This window comes from Crocuta crocuta, unplaced genomic scaffold (assembly GCF_008692635.1).
Source record: "Crocuta crocuta isolate KB4526 unplaced genomic scaffold, BGI_CrCroc_1.0 scaffold219, whole genome shotgun sequence".
Taxonomy (NCBI): Eukaryota; Metazoa; Chordata; class Mammalia; order Carnivora; family Hyaenidae; genus Crocuta; species Crocuta crocuta.
The window spans coordinates 3,250,176-3,257,191 of record NW_027551572.1 but is presented as its reverse complement, the minus strand read 5'-3'; positions in this window follow the sequence as shown (position 1 = coordinate 3,257,191).

Below are 7,016 nucleotides of genomic sequence, written 5' to 3'. Positions count from 1 at the left end.
TGTCTTCCCTACCTTTCTATCTTTAGTGCCTATGGTAATTCTTGGCACTTGGTGGGATATTTCTTAAATGTTTATTTTATGTATTTATAACTTATTTTTAAAAATTTTTTAGGAGTTTATTATTTATTTTGAGAGAGAGTGAGCACGAGTGGGGTAGGGGCAGAAAGAGGAAGGGAGAGAGAGAGAATCCCAGGCAAGCTCTGCACACTGTCAGCACAGAGCCCAGTGTGGGGCTTAAATTCACAAACCATGAGATCATGATCTGAGGTAAAGTCAAGAGTCAGATGCTTAACCAACTGAGCCACCCAGGCACCCCGGGCTCTCTATATTTTTAAATGATTGAGTGATGCAGTCATGAACCCAAGTCTTTGTTGTTCAAGTTACTTTTGGCTATACAAGTATTTTCATCATTCATTAAGTTAAAAAAAAAATAAATCAACCTCTTGCCTAAAGAATTGCTCCAAAACTTAGTCGTGAGTACCAGAGCCTAGAGCTTCCCCCCGTTTTCACAGTTCTGTTCCATTAGTTCTCCAGTAATTCAACAACTTCTCTCCTCTCTTCTCCTCTCTTCTGGTTCTTCTTCTTCTTTTTAAATGTTTATTTGAGAGAGAGAGAATGCATGTGGTGGTGGCGGGGGAAGGACATAACTATGAGATCTTTCTGGCTGAGTTCAACCAATGGGTGGGATGAGAAAGCAGGAAGAGAGAGATGTCAGGGTCTTTGCTCCCCAGGCTGGGCAGCCTCTCCTCCATGATGCACCCTGTCGCTGGCGTCTGGTTACAGCCCTGGGTGGTAACAGCTCCCCATGCTTGCCTGCCTCTGGGTGCTTTACCTTTCTGTGTTTGAGCTTCTGAGCTCATCCATTCCTTAGACAGTGTCCTTTTATTGAAGTTTCTCCAACAGAATCATCTGACAGTGACTTTCTGTTTCCTGCCTAGAGTCTGACTGATACAGCCTTTCTGTAATTGTTTAACTTTAATGTTTAGAAACGATAGAACTTTTTTTAAAGTTTATTTATTTATTTATTTTGAGAGACAGCACGAGCTTGAGCTGGGAAGGGGTAGAGAGAGGGGAAGAGAAAGAATCCCAAGCAGGCTCCTCACTGTCAGACAGAGCCTGCTGTGGGGCTTGAACTCACGAACTGGGAGATCATGACCTGAGCCGAAATCCAGTCAGATGCTTAACTGACTGAGCCACTGAGGCGCCCCAGGACTGATAGAACTTTCGCTTCCTCGTGCTACAGCAGTGTTGGGGATAATCAAGGTTGTGGCACTCAGGCTCCAGTCACCGTGGTCACTGGCTTTGAGGGCTCACCCTACGTCCTGGTAGATCCCAGTGTACGACCCCCTTGCTTGTTGTCATGTCATCTTTCACTGTTGTTCGCACTGCCGCCACTGCTTCTGGTGAAGCCAGTGCAGGCTTAGTGGAAATAGAATCAGGGGGCAGAAATAACACGTGCCCGGGGTGGATGTGGCCGCCCCAGCAGTGAGGGGCCTAGAGAGGCTGGGCTGCACTGTGGCTATGTGGGAGGGTGCTTATAGTTAGATTCTGCTCTGCTCACAGAACTGGAAGAGTCCATGGCTTCCCAGAGTGGTACGTTTGCTTATAGCCTATCTTTCTGTGCCTCCGATTGTCGTTGGAGGCAGTTTTAATATTTGTAAGATTTTTGATAGGATGTCTGCTTTATTTTTCGTAAGACTGGTGGTGGCGGTGGGGGTGTATCTAGTTGAATGTCAGCGCTATTTTTATGGCTCTTGAGGTATTAGATGACATAAGCCTGCAGCAGAAGAGCAGCTGGGGGGACAGTTACACAGGGAAGATCAAGAATGAGAGAGAGAGAAGCCCTAACAAGGCAGGGCATGGCCCCAGAGAAGATATCAGTCAAGCTCCTATGAGGTGTGCATACACGGCAGGGATGGTTTTGCGTGTGTTCTGCTCTGGATTGTTATTTCCTCAGCGCTTCTTTTTATAATTTGGAAAAATCAATGCAGCCTGATATATTTGAACTATCATCTCTATGAATAATATTTAATATCTTTTTCCAGAATGAAGCACTAAATAACATCTAACATGAAGCTTTTATATCTTAATTTTTTTTTTTCTTGAGACGGAGAGAGAGGGTGCAAATGACTGAGGGGCAGAGAGAGAATCCCAGGAGGGGCAGAGAGAGAGTGAGAAAGAGGAGAAAGAGAGAGAGGGAAGGGGGGCTCACCCAAAGCAGGACTTTTATTCACTTGAAGTGGGGTTCATGCTCACCTGATGTGGAACTTGAATTCACAACTGTGAGACCATGACCCGAGCCAAAATCAGATGCTTCACAACTGAGCCACTCAGGCGCCCCTATATCTTAATTTTCAACATATACATGTTTTAACTATGTTAAATTAGTAATTTGTTAAGTGGAGCACAAGGTGTCAGATGGTGAGCCGAAGTTCAACAACAGACCATAAGGGACATTGAAAGAGAGAAGTTTATTATTCACAGGTCATACGGGGAGGGACACCATGTGCCTTGAGAGGCCACACAGGTTGGTGAAGGCAGGGGGAAGTCAGAGGCAGGACCTGGGGCACACGCCTTTATGAGAGTCTGTGAGTAGAGTGTGTTGGACTTCTCAGGCTAAGGCTGAATGGGTCAACTCAAAAGAGTGGGGTTTTGGTAAATGCCATGGTGGTCTTAGCTAAGGGTACATACGGCACGCAGCCTCTGGGAGCCAGAGGAGTCTTTGATCCCAAAGGCTGCTGGGGAAGTCATACCAGGGACCTACATTTGCTGGTGACTCGGGGTCGCTCTCCAGGGCATGCACCTGCTTGAGGGGTGAGTGTCAGTTTACGGTCCCTGCAGGCCACGTGGCAAACAAAATGGATGCTCCGGCAGTACTACTGTGGAGTAGCTTAGCCAAATTCTTGACAAAATGATACGTATGTAACATACAACACCCCCTTTTCAGTACTCATAATGACAACTGGGATTTAAGGAAACTTTGCAGGAAACCAGTAGGATGGTGTGTGCCCCGAAATAAATCTTGTCCAGGAAGATATGACATATTACCAGCACAGGCTGGGTAGCGCCTCCAGAAAATCGCATTCACACTTTACTCTTAATACTTATCTTTATTATGAAAGTGTTTCCAAAGTAAAATGATCCTCATAATAATGATTGCTTCCAGAGATCAGGAATGAATAATTATATTTTCATATAAAAATCAGCAAAACACAGTAACAATACATAAAATAATTCTAATCGGCTAACAGTACATCATTCCATTTCTGACAGAGATGCCCAAGCACTGAATTGTCTTAAGAAAACAAGTAAGGTATTGTCACCTATGCTATTTCTCACTGCAAATTAAAAACAATCCCCAAACAAACCCTCTCCCCCTTGCTTGACAAGAAATGGCTATGGAGATAACTGATTCTGTGGGCAAACGGAGAGCTGATGAGAATCACAGGCTTAGAGGCTTTATGAAACTTTTGGAAATCACACTTGGGAGGGTGTATTCCATCTTTAAATTAATGAATCTCTAAGTTAAAGTCCCAGAATTGCCACATAACTGTTCTTCTTACGGAGCTAATTTATCTTTGGCAACTAAACTTTAAAAGCCTCTAATTTTTTAAGGGCAGTTTTACAATGACAGTTTAAAAAAATTACTGTAGATCAAAGAGAAAAAGAAAATTACCTCTATAAAATCTAATTTTTCACTTAACACAGAAACCATACCAACAGCTGCTGTCTCTGATTTCCAGGCCATTTGACACATAACAAAAGAAGAAACCAAGCTTTCATGGACCTGTGTTAAGGAAAACAGGCTCACTTGGGCGCAATAGTTTTTAAGAAAAATGGAATCAGGCAGAGAAAGAAGTGTGGGTAATCAACTGATCCAAAGCCTACTGGAAAATGGATAGCCATTAAATGACAATATTTTGGCTTCCTTTTATCAAGAGTTCCAGGAGGCTGAAAGGAATGTTGCTGGATGAGATGAACAAGACAGATGTTGGGCTAATAGTCCCCTCCTATCAGTTCCTGGCCATCTTGAGAATGTTTAATCTTGTGAAGACACCGTAAGATATGCCCTCTGGTTGCCGAGGCTTTTATTTCTTTGATCTGATGGGGTCTTAGCTCGTGGCCATTTGGGAAGGCATTCCTTTCAAAGGCTTCAGGTTGAACTTAAGTTGGAAATGCCTGGAAGAGACTAAGGTTGTCCTTTGGGTGTCTGCAGATCTTACAAACTGTTACTTAGGATGTTTTATCTTCTCTAATAAAAGTTTTCTGCATGAAAACCAGCATCAGGTTGTGCTCCCTTTGAATAGGTATCAGAAAAGTCACAACAGCATAGAGTGGATAAATGGACAGGCCTAGGGCGCGTCTACTAAGCGCCCCCTAGGGGAGGGGAGGGGCCCATACACACAAAGGCAAGACACAGGGACCTTTGCTGGCCTATTGCTATAAAGAACTATCGGTGGCCATAGAGAACCAATACTAATTAGTATCTGCTGCATTCGGCATGACTTCAAGAACTGTTTATAATTATTAAGGGTATTCTTTTCAGGAACAGCAGGCGAGGCAGCAAGTCCAATAAATGGAGCTGCCTTTCCTCTTTCCATACAAGTCACTTAACACCTGAAAGTGCCTTGTCATCAGTTTCTCATCAGGCTGACTTCGATGTAGAATTTGTTTTTTTCTTACTTGAATGTTATAAACATTTCAGGAATACGAATATTTATCTACAAAGCAGGAATCAGCCAAAGACAAAGGAAAAAGAAATAGGCTAATCAGTATCTTAAGACCTCAACTATCACATGAAATGTAAACATTTAACCTTTTATTTCCAAAGGATTTCTTGAAGCCTCTCTGGACATAACAACATCATCACAGACACAAACAGAATCTTTTAACACCTCTGGAATTATTCTGTACACTTCAAATTAAGGAAAAATACTCAAATATTCAGGCAACTTTGGCATTAACATTTCTAAGAAAGGGAAAAAATAACTATCGATGCAAAATCAGGAACAGAATGGGAACAATCATGGGTGTCCATAAAGTTCTCTCTGAAGAGCTCTTTTGCAAAGACTTGGGTGAATTGAACTGAAATCTCATTTTTTACTTCAGCCCAAATAGCAATGAGGTTGAAATACACAAAGTGGGAGATCCGCTTTGATTTCCTAAGGTGAAAGCATTAAGTTTGCTCAAATCCAACTTCTATCAAATACTCAGAATGGAAAGTTGGCAACAGAACTGGACATTTTGAGGTTCACCCACCAGTGTGGCTAAACGTGGTCTGATTTTCTCTCGCTGAAGAGTTATTTCTCTGACCCAACTGCTTGCTTTCTTTGGGGAGCCTACCTTTCTTCCTAGTTCATTTTTGTCAGATACCTGTTTCATTATCAGTTGGTACCTCAGGACACCAGTGTCTCCAGCCTGACAGGAGCTGGATGTTAATAAAACCCTAGGGTGAAGCAGCAACTACATGCATTTTTTCCCCAACATTCAGCTTAATAATCCAAAATACTGACCGTTACTCCTCTATTATCAGCATTTGTACCACTGAATTTGGAAATGTGAACTACATTTGGCTTATACGCTGACCTTAGGACCTCTGTGATGGTAGCTCTGAGGCAAGAGACCGAAGGGATCCTACCACTCTCAGCTGGGTAAGTAGTATGAACAGGAAGGAAGTTGAGAGGGTGGTGGGAACCTTCTACAGTACACAATGGATAGTTTTTATGAAAAAAATATGGATAATGATGAGTTTGGGATATTTTGGTTTTATCATGGTTTTGGAGAATTACACATGTACATACATAGATCACACATGTTCATATCATTTACTGACTCAAGGCCAAGTTCTACTCAATTTTCTACCTTTTTTCCCCACTAAGAGATCTAGAAAAGCTATAGCATTAGAGAATAACATATTACTTTTTCTAGACTCCTTCCTACATATCCCTTGGTGCCCTGGGAAGGTTTGAATATGACCAGGAGGAAGGAGATCTCAACACAGGCTAAATTAATTAATGGGAAACAACACTCTCAGTAACCTACAGTTGAATTTACAAAATACACTTCCAAAGCTATAGCCTGGCACAAGGAGAAGATAAGATATCCCACATATTTTCCTCTCTCAGTCTTATCATGCTACCATGGGGGAGAAGTAGACAGAAATGTATTATTTTTCATCTTAACAGACCTACAAACACCACTTCGATTAATCAAAAAGAACTCTTTGCCCTAAAATGCAACATCAAATAAAAATCTATAGATAGATAGGGGACTGTGTTAACATCACTGGTCACTGAGGCTCTGAGTATTCTCAGTCCTCCTTCTAGGTGACTTTTCGGAAAAACAACAGTTTGCTTAGATGTGCCTTTGCTGAGGACAGACTCAATTTACTTCATTTCATGCAACTCTTCTAAACCATTAATTTACAAGCCAATCTTTTCAAATTACTCTCCTGTGGTGGGGGGTCACATGATTCAAATTTGAACACATTGTGGTTCTCTGGTTTATTTCCCCTATTGAGAGGACTTGCTCAAGACACTAAAGCAAGGTACAATTCAGTCTTCATTTCCACATTTTAGTTGATCAGAAAGGAAACTTTCACCTCAAAAATTTTCAGCCATATAACATGCTTGCCCTTCCATTTGATATATCTTCATTTTAGCAGATGTTCAGATGACTAACAAGGACTATTGATGTTTTATGACTGGTCTCAAACCATCCACAACTTACACTCCTAGACATATTCCTGTTTTGTGAAAGAAAATAATAAGGCTTTACAAGAACAACTAGTTGCATTGTTTTCTCAACAAGCAGATATATGTCTAAGGCTCTTTAATTATTACTGTGGACCTTATCAGAAACATACGATGTCATATATTATAGGTGGGGAAAGATTTAATATTACAGTGTGACGTTTTTGTTTGGGAGTATTATTTTAACTATTAACTCACAGGTTGCGGATTGTGAGTGCAAAGATTTATCTCAATTTTTTCAAAAATTAGAATTGAATGTGTATG